Here is a 20,563-nt window from a genome sequence, read left to right as displayed (position 1 = left end):
CAGAGGACGGCACGGGGTGCTCGGGATGGTTTATTTTGCTGCCGAACAGTCTCCTCCAGGATGTTCCTTGGACACCACAGATGTTTGGATGGAACAATGAGGCCCAATCGAGGTTGGCCCGAGTTCAGTCGGTGAATGGGGCCTTTCAAAGCTCTGCGGAAACACATGGCACCCCGAGCTACAGCCACAAAGCCCCATTAGACTCAATCAGTTTTATTTCATCTATTTTCATGACAATTTTTTTTATCCCACAGAAGTGTAAGTATTTGTTAAACAAGTGAGAGCATTTCTTTGAATGTGCCAATGTATGGTATGCGTTCTTCTGGTTTTTCTGGTGTTTCTGAACATCTGCCGTCAGCGATGAAGTGTTTAAAGCTTGGTGTACAGCAGAACTTTTTACAGCATTGCTCAAAGTTCTAAAAGTTTAATTACCTCGCCCTTTCTAACGGGATATAGAGCAGTTCGGAGTTCTCCATCCTCTTTGATCTTTCAGTTATCAATAGAAAATTACATTTCCTATTCCTGTTTTCAATTACAAAAGCATAGGATTCTGGGTAAAAAGCCTCTCCAGTGATGAAATCGTTATCTACTGATTTCCAGTGCATGCATGTGAAGGTCTGCACAAATAAAACTGTCCCATCGCTCCAAACCTTCTTTGTACTGATAAAAAAAAGGCCAAGATAGTCAATTAATTAGATAGGTGATAGATGACTTTCCTCTGGATGAACAAATCACAGAGCAGGTGCCCCGGTTAATTTGGTGAGACAGCCCAAAGGTCAGGGGTGAGAGGCCAATTAGATGAAAAAAAAGTGGGCAAAAGAGAAGAGGATGGATGAGAGGAAGCGCGATAAGGACGGGAGGAAAGACTGAAGCTACTTGACTGCTCAGCTTATATGGCTAATAGGTAAGCAGACTGAAGAAAAACATTTAGCTGAATCTGAAATAGGATCAATCAGACCACTTCGGGAACTACAAGAACCAAATAAAATGTAGCACTTACCAGAGCCAGACTAGCTCACTGCAGTAAAGAGAGTCTATTTCATTTTTTATCTTCTATTTTATTTCTGCATTTTTTTTCCAAGTCGAGAAGAGTAGCACGCGATTAGAACAGCCTCATGGTTATTTTTCTTTTCCAGCAGAACATCCACACAGATATACAATCAAAAGCAGTGGCTGACTTGACGCTATCCAGGAAGCCAGTGACTCAAATTAAATCTCCAAGCTCAAAAGAAGATTGATAGGCTGAATATGGCTTACATGAGCACCCGAGTGAGACCAAAAGACAGTCTCCAAAAAACACTCTTTCCTGAATTTATACAGATTTTAAAGGCCCCCAGTTGGTTGAGAAACATCCCCATCTGCTCTTTTTTTTCCCCATCTCCCATCTCACACCATGCACACACTATTTTTGTCACATCACTGATGCTTTGGGTTATCAGTCTAAACAGACGGCAGACAGACTTCTTTTCCAACTTTGAGAAAAGGCGCTCTGAATAGAACATCTAGCCCTCTGGCTCCCGGTGGCTCCAAAAACAATACAAAAGAAGACTCCAGAGCTTTTTTCGAGCTGCCAATTTTGAAAAGTGGAATGAACACATGTGCCACGGCGTGTGGGACAAAGTGCTTTGTGGAATTTAGATGATGTTGACCCCTAAAAGTGCAGGTAATAAAGTGATTTATTAAAGTTGCACATAAAGTGTGTTTAATAAAAGAAAAATCCTCAAGCCAAACTTTTCAAGAGCTGCGCTGTGGTTTCATCATCCGAGGGGATATCTAGCCTATCGTTTTACGCTTTTAACGAAGGCATTCTCAGCAGTATTATCTTGATGCAATGTCATCATATAGAGTGCTTTTGTTCTGTATAAATGTTTTCATCTATCCTTGAAAAGCTTACCCTTTGGCTATAGCAGAAAATGTCATTACATTGGTGTAATTTTCACTGGAATAAGTTGAGCAACGTATGTAGGTTTAATTCGATGCGGCTATGGTCTCTTGGAGTTTGAAATTAAATTTCACCTACCTTCAAAGTCTGCAAACACAATTAGGTTGAGTTCTTTGGCTTAAAAAGGGATTTTGCTCTGAAGTCACTTTGTTTTGAGTGTCTATTCTAAGAAGTTAATTGCATTTTCAGTAGGTGTTGTTCAGCTGTTTAAAGTAGGTATTCTTTGCATTGGGCATATATCTCTAGTCACAGGCTGCTCTGTTGTCACATACCTTACTTTCTAGCTCAGTTTCAGGCTTGTAGCACAGGTGTAGATATCCTTAAGGGAAACATGTAAATGTGAGTCTTAGTTTAAGTATTCGCTTTATTTTGCTATAAAATTGGTTTTGTGTTACCTCAAAATTTTCTAGGGCCTCCACTCGTAAAAGCTGAAAACGTTCCACCCTTCATTAATTTGTGCTCCTTTATAAGATTCCAGAAAGGTGTGTAAGGTGAAAGAACTGCCCTAAAGAGCAGGAAGAGATGGTCTAATTAAACTTTGCCCTCCATCATTGTATTTAACCTCTGCCTTTTCTTTAAGGACTCACTCGTAAAGAATAGATCTGATTTGCAATCCATTTATTCGGGGGCATTTAAATGTGGAAAAACCCATTTGCTGGTCCTCTACAAAAGCTTCACAAGTTTTAACCTGGGGTTATCACATTGAGACAATTACGGTCTGCAAAAATTCGAGTTAGATATTTGTACGCCACACACATCATTACCATCATTATTGTGTTATAAGAACAGCAGTGTCAGACTTCATCCAAAGAAGTCATGTTCGCAGCAAATACATGGATGGAGGTTTCTACACATCTTCTGACAGTAGATTACTCTAAAGTTCAGGAAGATGAAGGGGACCAAGCCAAGCAAAAACAATGAGGAGTTTGGTGGGGGTTCTTAATCACATATAATAGCAGAGTGTCCAGCCAGTTGTTCTTTGCAAGCACAGTGTCCCTGAAGTCTCTTCAGCAGCCATCTGTGAGGGATGCAGGGAGTAAGCAATGGGGAGTTGGGAAACCCTGGAATTGCTGAATCAAACCTGCACTACCAGCTGCAAGAGGAGCAAATGTGGTGGCTTGGGAGCAAAAGAAACGGAAGAATAGGGAGAAGAGGAGGCCAGCAATGTAGTGAGAGAATCATTCGTAAACATTAGGGGGGAAAAAGCCTTAACTATGGCTTAACCTTTTTCTTTTTTTCTCCTTACATTACAAAGATAAACAGATTGTTACAAAAATGCATGAGCGAGGCCAGAAATCGATTTTCCTGAGAGAAATGCAATAAACTTTATGAAAACAGGGATGGAAGCTACGACAATGCCTAAGGCCTCTAAATTGTGGAATTCAAAACAAAATGTGCTTTTTTGCATTAATTTGCATGTAACTGAGCAGCCGAGTGGGGACTGGCCGGTTGAGGGAGGAGAGGATGTCAGGGAGTTTGGGAGGGAAGGAAGAGGCTGCTCTATCATCTCCACCCAGACACTACTGGGATTTAGAGTGAGAGAATGTGTATAACAGTGGAGAGACAAATCACTTCTCCTGACCTTTGAGAGAATAGCTACATACAATAATAATCCAGTGAGTTGGGGGGGAGGGCTTGCCATAATATTGGGTTTTTTCGCTTTTGCTGTAGAAAATTCTTCCACCATACTGCTGAGGAAGATAAGACCAGAAGTACAGCAGCCTGAGCACTCCTGCCGACTTCTCTACTTATACATGATTGTTGGTGTATGATCTCTGGGTCTTAGAGCTCCGGCTATTATGTGAGAAATCGTTTATCTCATGGTTTTAAACTGACCACAGTGCCACAGTGCACTGCAAAAGCTCAAATCAGTTTAAAGATTTGCTCCAACTGGATCAAAGTCTTCCTCGCAGTGCTTTTGGCTGCATTTTTTCCTCCCAGCTAGCAGTTCATTGAGGTCTTGAAAACTGAGATTTCCACTTTATGTGCCTTCATTAAATTGTAACTAGCGCTATAATTCTCCTCCCTGAGACTCAAAAGCTCCTCTATGTACTTTTTTTGCCAACAGTGAATGTGGGATATAGCCTACAGTGATGTGTTGGAGTATTATGGGCCCTTAACTTTTTCATCTGCCACAGTAAAGAGGTTAGCATGATGGACTAGTTACTGGTTTTTCCTGTCATTGTGGTGTGCACTGCACCCTGATCTACATCGTTCTAGGCTTTAAGTACTATTTCATGCCCTGAGCAATTACGGGGTGCTCTACACTACAGTATAGTGTGGCAGAGAGAAAGCTGAAGATGTATTAGTGAGAACAGTTCCATTTGTGCTCGTGAATTATTCAGCAGGCACATTACTGTAGAGATGATTTAGATCTTTCTGTGGATTGCTTGATTCACTTTCACCTGTAATTGTTAACAGCTAAACTCTGTTCTTTTACACGCTTTTACACAGTCCATGGGCACACTGCAGAGCGCATTTTATCAGGAAATGCAACATAACCATATACACTTACCCACCAGTGTTTTAGATGTCCTTGTGATGCTGTTGCACACTAAATGGTTTCTTTCTCAGCCACTGGTTTCCATCCACACCAACTCACTGATGCTCCATGATGAATGGATAAAAAATAATTCATACACTGCAGCCCCTCCCCTGTTAGCATGAAATTCCTCATCTCTATTTACCATCTCTTCCATGTTAAACTTTTTCAATATGTGTGGAACCCCCTGTGAGTTCTGAAACTGCAATTATTATAGCAGCTACTCTGTCATACTGCCTGTCTCAGAATACAAGACGAGCAAGCTCACTGGATTAAATGGCACCTCAGCACACAGAGAGATTAATAACTGGCAGAAAGCTTTGAATGACTTGTGGGGTTGAGAGCATCATCTTTCCATGAAGGAACAGTGTGCTGTACAACTTCAAATTTCAAGGGAGAGCAAATACATGCCACTTTATTATTGCAAATAATAAATGAACATCAGGAGGCTGATAATGCAACCAATTTGTCTTTGTGAGGATCGCTAATGGAGCACAACACTCTTGAGTGAACTCATGAGAAAGAACTTTGGATATTCTGGTACTTTCCATTAAGAATTGAAATGGAATCAGTGCTGTAATCTTCACCCCCAACTCTTGCTGAAGTCAATGGTGCTGAAAAAACAGCCTGCAAGTTCAATCTAATATCAATCAATCACAGAAGATTGTGTTCGCTGGATGGAGCTGCTGAGACACAGAGATGGAAACAGGTTCTGCTGGTGGTGTGTACATAGACACAAAACTTTATATTCAACATCCAGACAAATTTGAATCAATGGAGGAACTGACTAAATTTCCCCCAAAGTCTACCTCTGTGTTATAATTTGTCCAACTTATATGATCAGGCTGATTTGAACTGTACTTGATCTACATAAATATAAATTTGCTTGTTTCATAAACTTAGGACGTTCTTATCTGTGTGCTCTATCCACATTAAATATCATCTAACTTCATTAAATGAGGTGAATTTTTGTTCTGAGTTTCCGCAGTTTCAAAGACGATGATATTTTCAAGAGCCACAATGAAGCTTGTGCTTCATATCCTCAGAACGAGCGGATGAAAGGGGAAATCTTGTAGAGGGTCTCATACACACGGGCACAAACTGCAGTTCTCCTTCCCCCCATGATTCAATGGCTCTGTAAAGCCCAGATGTCGTAAACAGGATTTATGTAGTTTAATTAAGCTTTTGCACAATTACCTTTATTTACAGCTGCATAAAGCAGGCAACAGGGAGCTCATGGCCACATGTGCCAAAAGTCATAATTTCTGCTCTTTATTTCTCATTGTTTCATAGATATGAGAACAACACTTCAGAGTGTGTTGTCTACATGTTTGTTTGGTGGAGCTTATTATTTACATGAATTCTGAATCACTTCTCCTTGTAATTGAACAGTGATTATAGCTGGTTTGTAGACCCATTTTGCATTTTGTCATATGTTTCTGTTTTGGGATGGGGACTGGCCAATATTATTGCTATATTTAAGAATATCCTTTTGCTGTCAAAATAAAATCCATTCAAATGTAGCCAGCTGGAATTGTACTCTGCTGTATTGCCATCATCTTTTAATACACATCTTTTATTCCTTTTAGGGGACGTAAAGGGGATATGTTTGAGAGTGGAGATGTGTTTTCTTTCACCTTACATACAATGCAATTTGATGTTACAGTGCCATCTATTGGCTCGACAACAGACATTCTCGTTTTGGCTGGTTGCTGCTGACACAAAAATTAATCCAAACACACGATTCTGTGTACCATGCCTGCTTGTTTTGACAACAACAGAGGCCCTCTATGACAACTGTTCCCATCTCTGTGACAACCCATCAGAACACATGGCAGTTTCAGTGTATGCTGGCTCTCCGCCATGTGGCACACTTGCACACAAAATCTCTGACTGTTGGCATTGTTGTCATTCTAAGAGGACGTGATACTCATCAATATGGGCATTGTGATGCAAGAGTCAAGCAACATTATCACTGTATTATCACCTAAAATTGTACCACATTGCTTCGCATACAACATACAAGATGAATCAAAGTTTTGCAAACATTAACCGTCATTACAGTTACCTTTTGAACATTCACGTGTGGATAAGTGGTGCACCGTGTCATTTTTATTTCAGTTTTAAACCGAGAAAACATCAGTTGTGTCTGAGTTGCAAACTGTGACCAGAAGAGGGAGCTTTAGCCATATCACTCCTGAGTCTGGGATCAAACATGGTAAGCAGGAAGTATAGAGACATGCAAGCCATAATACCGTCCTGCCAGCTGTCTTGAAACTGATACCAAATACAAGTTAATTCAGTGGTGTTAATCTAAATTCACACAACTGTTAGCCAACTATTTATCTGCAATGTGCCAAATAAGGTAATACTGTAAAGACCATTTACAATGTGAGTTTTCAAACTACTTTCAATTGTAACATCTATTTTCAACATGTTGACCTTAATCTGGTGAATAGCTGAATCAATCTCTTTTCCCCTTCATACCACAGGCTGTACCACATCCTTCTAAGAATAGTTTGCTGTTTGCTTTTTTTGTTTGTGCATCGTGCCCTTTCATCAGTCCCTCTGAATGGAATGGGACATGAAGCTAAGCTCAGACATGCAACAGGCCCCCTGAGGCATTAGAGCTGAATTCAGAGCTTTACTTCTCATTAAGGCCCTCATAAAGAGGCTTATGGATGCCACTGGCCTGGGGACGTTCATTGTGGAAAAAAATTATGAATAAAAAAGAATACAAATAAAGAAAAGAAAAGGAGAAAGAGAAGAAGGAGCAGATATCTATCTATCTATCTATCTATCTATCTATCTATCTATCTATCTATCTATCGATCTATCTATCTATAGTACTATCCATATGCAGGGGAGAAGGCAACAGCAGTTGTCTTTTGCTCAGGGCCTTTCTGTGGCCTTCCAACACAGATGCACATTTGTCACTAACATTCAGTCTTGATAGCTTTATCACTGCTCTCCACATCCCTGAAAGAGAATTGTATCCCCAGTTTACTCTCTACAGACTGTACAGGATGTTTTTATTCAAGCAGCTATGGATATTTAATTCATAGGCTGACAAAGCTGTGAATTGGGATGAATGTGAAAAACAGTTTAATTCATTGCACTTTAGTCAGCATTTATTTTTTATTATTTGCATGTGTGTGTGTGTGTGTGTGTGTGGAAGGGGGGGGTTGTAAAAAAGAGAGCAATAAAATTAATTTCATGCCTGATCAGAAATGATAAAAACATACCTTCTCATGCAACAGTTGACCTTTGTTTGAAAAAAGCCAAAAGAAACATACCACTGACTAATTCAGCCGTGCAGTCAAAACACGTCTGCAGCAAGTGGTTCTTTAAATTGTTCTGAATGCTTATTTTCTATCTTTAAATCTCAAAGCATGTCGAGAGACCGAATCAAAGTTTCAAAGACGAATTCTGATTTTTGTTGCCCTCAAACTCTGCAGCATGAGGTTAGAGGCTCCCAGAGCATGTTTTCTGTGTATGTTTTTGTAAAGGATGTTACAAACATTAGCTCCAGTAAAAATGAAGGAATTCAGCCCATAAATGACTCTTTCACCCACAAGCAAGGAACCAATGCCTGCTTTTACCTACTTTGAGAGATGCCAAGAAGACAGCCACTGGTGAAATGTAATACTTTTTACTACAGGCTTTTTCCACTCAAACTTAATGCACTTTTAGCATTAGCATTAGCATTAACATTTGGATCATTCTCGAGAGTACCACAAATGCCACAAGTTCATCCGCCTGGCTCGGTTAAACAAATTCACTTCTGATATGCTAGAAGAGACATGATGAACAGAAAAGTAAAAGCTGCTTTGTATGAAATAAAGATGGCATTTTGTTGTCCCATTTCAGTTGTTACACATTAGAATGAGTCCCACGCTCATTCTAATGGCTTGTCCTAGATTTTCTTCACCTACAGTGCACTTATTTTTCACAGTAGTGTCTAATCCGCCATCGTTCCTCCACTTAACACAAAAAAATCCTCCCCCTGTGTCACTCTGGGCAGCCCATGGGAGTTGATGTGGAGACCTAACTTCATCACATTGTAAGTAACATGGTTTTTATATCTCCCCTTTCAGCAGAATTATGCATATATGAATAGTGGACGGTCACCACTCGGCTGATGTATAATGCAGCGTGTATCTACATTTGTTTTGCATTATTCATACTTAATAGTTGTTGTTTTTTATTCAGAGGAATAATTTCCTCACTACTGAACAACTGAATCTTAAAAAGGGCCTCACGAGGGAGCCGGATTAGCATGTTTTTGGTGACATAGGCAACCAAAGCTGACGCGTTCTAACAAAAGGTTGTTGCCAGGTAGGAGAATCGGCATGTAAGTTTATTAATAGCCAAAATGCATAAAATGCATTGCTTGGTGTGCAGAGGTCCTTTGATCTAACAATGCTCTAACGTTATACTGCAAAAGGATGTGCAGAACCTATGTTAATGAGCAGCCTTCTGCTGTGTCTATTTACATTACTAGCTTCAGGGCAAAATATTTAACACTTGAAAGCATCACAAAGATGACCTCCAACTACCAACTGGGACATACATATACATATATATATATAAAAAAAAAGTGCGGATAGGAGCAGTAGTCAATACATTATTCAATAAGTTAAAAACTGTAAATAAAGCAGTGTTTGTATGAAGTTGGGCAATTTGTTCAGTTTTTAGTATACAACATAGCTTTAGCTGAGTTAGGAGTGGTTTTTTTACAGGTTTAGGATAAAAACCTGCATTTCAGTTTTAACTAACACATCACATGGTTATTTATTTTTTTTTTTTTACCTTTATATATGTTAATTCATGCTCCCAACATTACTGACAGCTGATTGTGGGCTTTACATGCAGCTGAATCCTTTGCAACCTTGCCCTCGCCTTCCAAAGGAAATGGAAGGACTTTTGGCAATTACCCACTGGGTTAACATGATTAAAAACACATTTCTTCATCACTGTGGATAATGAAGCATTTTATCATAATTTTTCTTGAAACCTAACTGAGTAATTTTTCTTCTGAAACGCAACCAAGCAGTTTTTGTTCCTAAACCTAACCAAAAAATGTTACTGCCTAAATTCAATCCTACCCTGCCAAAATTGTGCATCTTACACCCTTCCCTTTTTTACATTACTTATATGTTTTTTTATATTTTTTATATTCGCACTCTTTGCACTGTTTTTGGTGGCTTTAAAATTCGTTGTACCATGTATAATGACAATAAAGGCATTTTGATTCTGATTCAAATGCTTGAGATGTCTAAATATAGCCAAACTTAATATAAAAACAAAAAACAGAGTGAATGAATGTCTTTTACATTATTCCATGAGAAAACACTTCATGTGTCACTTTGTTTAAACTGTAGTGTACTGCATGACCCTATACAATCCGTTACAATTTAACATTTTAGTTTAACTTTAGTATTCATCCATCCATCTATCCACTATCTGCACTTGCTTCTGAACTGGGGGTGGGCTCCAACTCTAAACGACTGCAAGTCTGTCACTGCTGACCAAAAACAAGCACTAATGTTAAATTAACTTCCATATTTGTGAGTGTGTGTACTTGAGTGCTAAAGAATGTCCCCTGTGACATATTCTAAAAGGGCTGCTTGCTTTGTGAGAAAACCTCTTAATTCTTAAAAGAAATGTGACTGAGGTTGTAAGATGAACATCATAAAGCAAAAAGAATAAATTGATGACAAAAGACTCAAGTAATGTTTGTGTACATCATACTTGTACTTCAGTAAACTACTTATTTTTTTATGTACTCAGTTACATTTTAGCACTTTAAAATGGCACAACCAACAGATGAGCAGAATAAGCAGAATTAAACAGTATGTACCTAAGTGTTGAACAGTGGCAAATAAAACAGTATATGGGATTGTAAAACATCATCAGCCTTTGGAGCAGAGTGTAGCGCAGTTCAAAAAGCATGTGATGTGTTTTAAGGTTTTAATCCCCGAGAGATTTATGGCTTGATTTGTTCAAACTGCATTTTCATTTATTTCCATCACATTATCTGGACCTATGTGACATATTTACATAGATTTTATGTAGATTTGCTATATAATCATTTCAGTGCAATGAGGAGATATCAGTAGAAGAAAGATGTAACTATCTGTCAGATTGTGTCTTACTATATGACGTGTGTGATAAGTGAGGTGATAAGAATAACCTATCTGCATGAATATGATTCAAATCCTGACACAAATAGATCTTCTCTTGAGATTGCCCATCCAGTTGCCAGTGTTTCACACCAAACCTTAAAAAACGTTGACTTGTGCAAACAGTACCAAACAGTGAGCAAAAAAAAAACCATCCTGGATAACGTGTAGGACAACTGACTGTACATTTTAACACCAGTTTTTTTCCCTGTGAATATGCTGTATTCACAATATAAATTGAAGTATATTTTTAAACTCAACTATCTCTTTTCATAAAGATCTTTTAGATCTTTTCCAAATCTAATCAGGAGTTTGTGTTGCTAAAACTACAACAAGTAGCTGGGATACCTAACCAAACAGTGAACAGAAACTGCTAAAACAGCAAACTGATACAAACAAGGAAGAGAAAAAAAATCGCTGTCTCAATTTCACACGCCCTTTTACGAAGGCATTTATAGCATTTTACTGCTATTAATCATATGATACCGATGTGTCCAGCATAACACCAAAGTATGACTCGTGTGTATCTCTAAGTTGACAGGAGCTTTGACAAAACATTCCTGTTTGATTCCCTGTGACAGTGGGTTGTCTGGAGCAAAAGTTGCTAAGAAATAAAACTAAAACCATGATCTAAAACAGGGATTCACTCAACACTTGCTTGCTGGTTGCTATGTGAATGCTTTCATATTGCTAGAGGATTTGCTGACAAATGTTGAGATTACATTTATCTTTTGAATACCAACTGTGGTTTTCTATACCTGCAGAGTTTACAGCTCCTTTCCTTTACTGTAACCATAACAACTGAATGCCTAGTCCTAGCCTAAAATTAATTGCAGCCTTTACTTCAAAATCAAGATTGGTCTCTGCGACAAAACTTTCAAAGTTGGCCCCTCCCCCAACATCAGTTTGGAGAGAGAAAGAGAGATTGAAATAAATAACTAAAATATAGAAATATGAATATAAAATGTATCAAAGTTGCTGTTCTGCCAACAGAATGTGATTGTGTGTAGCACATACATTTACATAAGAGAGGAAAAGAGCGGCAGAGGACAGGAAATAGGTATTTGAACTGATTCACTGCATTTATAGTTCTCGCACTCTTGTGTCATTGACTTGTGATTACTCATTCTCTGGCCCTCCTCATGAGCTGCAGCCCCAAAACATAAGAAAAAACACAAGAAAATACATGCAGAGTCTGCAGAGAAATCCATCACTACACACTTCTGATGGATCATCTCTATTTTTTTTCAGAGACAAATTCTGTCATCATACCTTTAACTTCATAATGGAGTTTGCTCCATTATGAAGAAAGTCACCTATAAGGTTAACTGCAGATTCTACTCTGTTTATTCTGTATTGTCTGACAGTGACCCCTCTCTGCATTGCACTCCTGTCTTGTTTGCCTAATTCATTGCAAGACATAAACATGCCTCATACCGTGAAAACTGATCATGTATAAATCCCACAGGGGTAGTGATGACTTTACACACAACAGGAGGCAAATTACATGAAAAGATATCTTTGCTTTTGCTCGCATTTAATATTCCATTCAGGCTCTGTGCAGCTCCATGCTGTATGCAGAACAAATAACTTAAAGATTTGAGTAGGATAAAGTCATTATTGTTGTGTTTGAGGAATGGTTCACTTGCTGTATAGAATGTTCAACAAGCAGGTCACCATAAATATCTCCCTCAAAAGAAATTAGTAAAGGTCTCACCTCCTTAACACAACACTCTGATTTCCATGCAATACATGGAACAATCTATTGAAATTAAATCAAAGGAGTAAACAGGACATATCATTTACCTGAAATGAAGATTTAAAAATTGATCGTGCAATATTTACTCTTCCATATTTTGTTTAAAAGTTAAGTTCTGTATTATCATATAAGTATGGTAGAGGTGAAATGTGGACAGTATTTTCTTAGAAATGTGAGTGGCACCCCTGTAACTATAAGCTCTGGCCACCATATGGGTACAAATAATGCTATGAACATGACATATGTGTTGAAAAGGCACAGAAGCTATCCTCTCCATGGGAGCCCATGGTGCACTCCTGTGAGAGTCAGCATTGAACGTGTCTTTGGGGATGCTCCATTATTTACAGCGAGCCTTCCTGTGGCCACGATGAGACATGACAGGAGCCACAGGAAGCTCATGAATTAAACAGAAGGGCCTAAAAGCACGAGGGAGGGTACAGGGTGGTGGGGAGGCCTGAGGACACAGAAGGGCTGCAGATTGCACTGCACATGTCAACGCAGCCTATGGTGGGGCTGGAGGGAGGTGAGGCAAGCAAACAGGAAGGGACACACTGGTAATGGAGGGGGATGAGAGAGAGGGGGAAAGGGATTTCACTAAAGAAGTTGAAGCTCGAAGACAGCAAATTGAGACTAGAGTAAATAATGTCTGACAGGATTTGAAGTATGTAATCAGGCAGACAGAGAGGAAACAACTAAAAGAGCAATTCCAGAGTTAATATTGCCAAGGACACAATGATCCGTCGCAGACGCATATAAAACACAGGAGTGAAGATGATGTCATGCATTCAGAGGACAGTTCCTGGGGTGTGTGTTGTCTCAGCTGTTGATAAAATAGGCTGAGCATTGAGTATCCTCTGGTTTCTGTCTGCATGTCAGAACGGATGGGATAACCTCATTTAGGCGGTGACTCATCACCTGATACAGCCAACCAATGCACAAAAGCTGTGGGCTATAAAACGCTCCAGTAAACAACCTTTTGTAATGCCTCTCTTGTTTAAGTGAAGTGATAAAATCTAATTAATGGGTATTAAAGTCACAGACATGAATGCTGGATTTGGACGATGCACCTTGGCCGAATATTTCTATTGGTTCTCATTCTGTACAGTCCATATTGTATGCAGTACAACCAAAGGCCTCCATCTGTACCAAGATTAACCCTGAATGATTAGCACAAGTTTGGATGTCTAATGTCTTGAATTCAATGGCCAGTTGCCCAACAGAGCCATTCTGTTCTCTCTCTCTAACACACTCACACACACGCACGCACACACACACACACAAACATAATGGTTTGTTTTATCGGTCTGATATTTGTAAGTAACTTTTTTTTACAGGAAGTGCCTCTAATGACAACCCCCTTCACGAGTCACCAGGGAGCTGCTGTCCATCTCTCATGGCATCCCCAGACGGGAAAAGGAACCGCCCAGACCACTGGTGCCAGAGTGATATCATCTGACGATCTACCTCAGATATGGGCGCTCAGCCACATGGTGCATTTTCATACAGTGAAAGGTCTTCATCATTAATTTTCCTCCTTTTACACTCGTTTTTCCCCCCTGCAAATATTGATCCTGCAGAACAAGGGGAAATTGGCTTGTCATATAAAATGAGAAGTTGTGAGACTTATGCCTGAGTGAGCTGAATGAGTGCCAAGTGAATTAGGCTTATTAACAAGAATCTGATAAAGAAAGAAAAAAGGTTAACTTTAAACGGAATGTAGCTTCTCCCACTGACAGAGTCAGAATAATAGCAGTCTGTCTGGTGGAGAATCAGTTGTCATTCTTCTTGCACTGAAAGGATCTAAATTCCATCCACAATCCCAATGAACAGGAATTATTTTAATCTAAATAATATGTGGGTAACATGCAAGCTTTACACACCCATTTAATTTATTCCTAAATCAACATAGATATTCACAACAAATCCAGTATAGCAATGATATGGACATGCGTTTCTGTAAATGATACTTTCAATGATAATTGTGCATGAAATCAAAATTCGGATCTTTACCAAAACAGGAACTCACACATTACTATGGTGGAGTTAACCTTTATCTCTCCTCAAACACACACACACATTAACAAACCTAGATAAAGTCAGTGCACGAGGCTGCAGTGGGACACTGCATATGACGATATTATTTTCCAGTGCTGCTCTCTGAAAGGGATTAACACTGCTGGAAAAGAAAAATCATTACGCTTATGTTTGAAATAGAAAAACAGATGAAAAGGCGAAAAATAAAGAAATAGATTTGAATTTATTTGTACGTTTAATAATTTGAGAAGTGGTGCATAAACTAAGTGTCCCACTTTCTTTATCCATCCTTCGCTAAAGTGTGACTGAGGGGGCCATGTGCTTTCTGTCCACCCACCCCCTTCTAACCACCACTCAGCCCATATGTGCCTCTGAGTAGCAGCTGCAAACTCCCCCACTTGCCCTCTGAAAAAAGAAAGTGAAAAGCAGCCCTCAGCACCACAGTGAAAGAAGGAGAGTTTTTCTGGTTAGCCTATATAGCAGTCGTTGTGGGTGTAAATAAAGAACAGTACGGACAGAAAAAGGCTTGTGATATATGTTATATATGTGTTATACATGAAATGAGAAATCATTTCATCAAACTTTTTTTTCACAATTTCTCACTTTTTTTCAAATTAAGTAGATGCATCAGCAGTCACACAGAGAACTGGTAATTATCTTTGATGCACCAAAGTGGGCTTCCCATCTATTTTCTTCATTTCCTCTGGGGAATGCAGTAGGTTTAGAGCAGCCAGAGCACTTATTTAGGAAACGCCAAAGGAAGTCTCGTGCAATGTGAAGACAGGGGGAACAAATGTAAAAGCACGCTGCACACACTGACACAAATATCTGCAAGCCAGTTCTTCTTCTGTTTCAGATTTACATATACCACACATGTATCTGGTAAATGTCAGTTGATTTACGAAAAAAAAACATATCTGCTCAGTGGGACTAGTACTTGTTGCTTCCTTCAGCATGAGACATTTGGTGCAAAAGAGGAAATGGAGTTGGTAAATGAAATAGACCTCTCAAAAAATAACTGAAATGATAGAAATGTCAAAAAATGAGGGCCTATTTTAAATGTGTGTGACATTTAAAGACCACACCAAGCAACAGAATGTTGAAACTGCTAACTTAAACTTATTAATGGATGATAAAACAATTCTAATATATGAGTGAATAAATGCTACCAAACGTAACTTATATATCCAGAGTCTTATGTGTGGTTACCTGGGGAATTCCATGCAGTTCTGATGCTACATTTCAATGTGAACTAGTGCTCCTACAATAACAGCAGACACCACAGTAAGACAGACACGGATATGCTCATTGAATTAGATTTTTCAGATGACCGACTTAAAGTTTTATGTCATCATATTGAAATTCACATATGATATTAAACTTTAAGCATCTGGTTTAACATTGGGCATTTCATGGAAAGCTTTCATGAAACCCATGAAGTTAATGTTCAAAACCCATCCTCCAACCCCAGAGGAACTGAGCTCACTCTATCCATCCATCTGTTACAGGCACCTCCTTTCTTTTTCTGTAAAGATTTTTATGTTAACCCAGTGAATTATTCACACAAATCCTGAAGTGATTACAGTCACTTGTACAAGTGTCCCCTGATTGAGAGGGTTTGAGTGTGATGTGAAGGCAAATGTGCACTCCACTAATCCAGGAACTCAGAAAACACACCTAACTTGTGTGTTAATGCGAGTACTTCACAGCAGACACCCAAGGGGTGAATAGATTGACACCTGCTGAGAAAAAAAACTGCATAAAAAAAAGCTGTTGTGTGAGGAATTATAACAGAATGTGAGACTAAGAAAGGAAGTCATGCATGTCCCATCCAATATTGTCGCAGGGTTGTTCAAAATTTAGGTCTGATACATGACTTGTACCTCAGACATCCTAACCACACAGGATGAACAATGAGCAACATAAACTTAAACCACGGGTTCCTGCAGCAGTCAGACCATGGCAGCAACAAACCGGGGACTAACATTCACAGTTATTAGTATCCGTTTTCTGTTACTCCTCTCTCTTTGACAGCATAGAAGCTTAACTATCTCATCTTACAAGCAACATGTTAGTAATAAGAAAAAGAAAAAAAAGAACACATAATTGTCTTCAAACACATTTGAGGGTGGAGATTTTCCCATGTGCTCACATTGAGGGCAATGGAGTGTTAGGATCATATATTTATCAATAAAGATGAAAGCTGTCAGTCGACACCAAGTCAGGATCCCATGGCACTCATATCAGTGCCCATCCTCTTATCTGACAATGCAGTTATGGTGCAACAGAGCAAAACAGACATGCTGCCCTGCCATTCTCATTCAAACTCTCTTCTTCCCCTTGACTGTGCAAGCACACGCTCATTCTGTAATACAGACGTAGAAATACAAACAGGAAGACAAAGATATGGAGGTGTAGACATATGCAGATAGAATCCCAGTACACTTTTGCCAAGATGGACTGAGGTCTTGAGTTTAGGTTTGGACTCTATTATTCAACTTCCACAGTTTCTAAAATCCCCCTTTTTTCTCAGAGTCATTTCAATTCAGGAAAGGTGGTAAAGAACAACTGATCTACCTTTTAGCAGGTATGAAGCTGGTCTTCTCCCTTTAACTGTCTGGCAAGGAAAAGCGATTACCTGCATCCTGTCCACAATCTTATTAATGTCAGTCTGAGAGGATCCGCGGGGGCACTTTTCCACTCCCATGCAGTGATGGAGGACAACGTTCCTCCAGGTAAAAACATCATATCAGGCCAAGCAAGGACTTGGGACTACTGGCCTTAGCAGCGATGAAGCTTAAATAAAGTACTTGCAATATATACAGGGGCAATGATGTCTTGATGAATAAAGACCAGGCTGCTGTAACACATTGTATCACTTACAGTATAGCATCTTGCTCAATGAGCATGATTAAGTGTCCAACTACAGCTAGTGGTGTACGATTATTTGTGTGTATAGCTGTGCAGAGTGACTCTGATATTACATGTGAAGTGACCGTAAAGCTTTAGGTTTTAGCTGACCTGCTGCGTGTGAGTGGAGAACACAGGCATCAGCTCCATGAGTGACTGACAGGTGCAGAGTGTGCCCCCCTCTGAGTGACAGTACAGTTTTTCAAACTCTTGCCAACCAGTAATCATGAGAGGAATAGTCAGAAAACAGGGATGATCAGGGAGTGGAAAAAGGCAGAGAGGTTCATAAATTGCTAAATTGACAGAGTTACTTTAAAAAGATAAACTCCAGCGAGCAATAAGAGAGAGGAAGGGACATTAAGATACCCTTTTAACGGTGCCAGTTGCTCAGAAACAGATCAGTGTGAAGGTGGATTGGCCATGGCAGCTGCCCTGAGGACAAAACTGGAGATGGGTGGGGAACAACAGTGGCTGATATACTAGAGATTACAAATAAACTTTCTAGTCTGTCCAGAAATTGAGAACAGCCATGCTTGAAATTATTCTTTAATGCAGCTATCTTGAGATCATAAGTTAATTGCCCTGTTATTGAGAAAACTAAGCTCATTTTGTTGGGGTAATGAGTTGATTATTTTGTAACCGTGAGATAACAAAAGAGTCTCTGCTGATGGTTACAAAGATGATACTCTATGCTGTGATAACTAAATAGTCATGACAGTGATATTAAGAGCTGTAATCGAGTGTGATCAAATGAGCTAACAGTTTTCCATAATCATCCCGTGAGCTCGAGAAAACATACGCCGTCTTCCTGAGATAAAGTCCTAATTTACCTACCAAAAAGTTGCTTCTCTGACGATCGCTGAGATAAATCTACTTATCAAATGAAAACAAACTTATCTCAGGAAAACAATACCGCAAATCCATGATTTAAGAGGAAATTAATAAATCATTCAAAAACTTTGGCATGAAAAATCTGTGTTAAATTTATTTATATTGTTAAATAAAACAGTTTCACTGTGCCAGTCAGAATCACTGTATGTTTGTGTACTCCAGTTCATGTGCAGGTCTAGCATACATATGTTGTGTTGCTTAGTGATGACATATTCGGCCCACACGCTCGTCATACCCACTCTTTGCTTCTTTCACAGGGTGTTAATGTCTCCAAATAAGTCTTTGATTGCATTCTGTTTATACGTCTGACTAAGGCAGTCAAGCATTCGTCTGTTTTGTTGAACAAATACCCCCCCATTTATCTCGTCTGAGTGACTAGGATCGTTTTCCTGCTGCAGTGGTGGAATACAGTTCCACAGTGCTGCGGCTATGTATGTCATTAAGATGCAAAGCAATTAACAACTGAAAAGCCCTCTCTTGATACAATCTGACTGCTTTTCATGAACTTTTGATCATTTGATTGGCAGAGATGAGAGGTCGTGTACATGTAATCAGGACTGATATATAACACCACACAAAATATCTAAAATCAAACCAGAATACATATGAGAAATACAGTGAGAACAAGAGTTTTGGAGTTTTAAGTATCGTTACATGATAGAAATATTCTTGTCACACCACGTGTTAAAACTACATATTTACCATCACATATGCACAACAACACACATGGCATTATACACCATGTCATTACTTATTCAACAATCACTAAAACACATAAACAGTGTGAGGAAGAGTATGCATTTGATCAATTGATCAAGAGCAAGTGTGAGCACCTCTATAAAAGCAGAGGATTTAAAGCATTCAGGTGTGTGTTGACACAATGCCAGAAAGGGAAAGACATCAGCAGTGATCTTAGTGAGGCAGCTGCTGCTGCCCATCCATCTGGAATTCCATCTATTTATCATGCGATGGTGAGAAAGTGTAAAAAAGATTTACGAGTGGGAAGCATTCAAGAGAGTTGCCAGTCTTCACAGGAGCGGACGTCCCAGCAAGTTCGCCCGAAGGTCAGACTGTTCAGCTCTCAGAGAAACTGCCAAAGCTTTAAATTTCAGACCCTACGGGCCTCAGTTAGCATGTTAAAAGTTAAGGTCCGTGACAGCATGGTCTTAAAAAAAAAAAACGTACAAGAATGTCTTGTTTGGAAGGGTTGCCAGGAGAAATGTCTTCTCTCTAAAAAAAGAACATGGCAGTGTGGCTGCATCTGAGTACACCCAAACGGTTCTGGGACAATGTCACTCAGACAGACATGTTTGTGTGAATCCAGATGTTTGGACATAATGGACAGCGCCATATTTGATGGAAACAAAACATGCAAATAACCACAAACGCCAAGCACAGAGATGGAGGGGGGATTATTTGGGCTTGTTTTGCATTCACATGACCTGGGCACTTTTTGTGTTGACCATGAACTCTTCAGCATACCAAAGTATTCTGGAGTCAAATGTGAGGCATCTGCCAGGCGGCTCAATGATCCCAAGCACACCAGCAAAAATACAGCCGAATGGCTGAAAAAGAAAAAGAGCCAAGGTGTTGCAGTGGCCCAGTCAAAGTCCAGACCTCAAATCTACTGAAACGCAGTGGTGGCACCTTATGAAAGCTGTGCAAAAAACTCAATGAACGGAAGCAAAGTTGTAAAGAACTTCCTCCAAATTTTCGAATTTCCTCCTGAGTGATGTGAGAGAATGAAAACATTGAAAAGAAAACATTTTTGTGGTAAACACCGTTTTTTATTTCTTCTTTTAACTGTCCTGATGTGTAAAACATTAGAATTAGAAGAGTGTGATTTCTTTTTTCTTTTTCTGTAGCGACATCATAAAGAACAACATCTTATTTTAACATCAAATATGTCAAAGCCAAAACGTGTGTCTGTATGTCCACCTGTGGACTTCATGCTTACAACATATTTTGAGGTCAGTCTGTGACTGCCAAAATCTAAATGTCATTAACATGTCACAGTATGCCTGTCCACCTGTGTTGCCAGTTTTTCTTTGTTTATTTGTCTTTTAATAATCAATGGATAATGGAGTCGTTTTTCCTTTTAAATGTTAAAAACAACTTGTGCAAAAACCGTATTGATTAGATTTTGACACAGGTGCATTTGCAGGTGCCATTGCAGCTCAAATTTGCTGTCACTGGCTGTCGTCTGACAGCTGCCTGACTCTCAAAATAGCCATTATAAGGTTGCATTTCAAGCGTGGGCTGTAAGCCAAGGGAAAGTGCATATTTTTACTTAGATTATT

Source organism: Odontesthes bonariensis, chromosome 6, assembly GCF_027942865.1.
Source record: "Odontesthes bonariensis isolate fOdoBon6 chromosome 6, fOdoBon6.hap1, whole genome shotgun sequence".
In the NCBI taxonomy this organism is placed as follows: Eukaryota; Metazoa; Chordata; class Actinopteri; order Atheriniformes; family Atherinopsidae; genus Odontesthes; species Odontesthes bonariensis.
Note: the sequence above shows the minus strand (reverse complement) of the source record.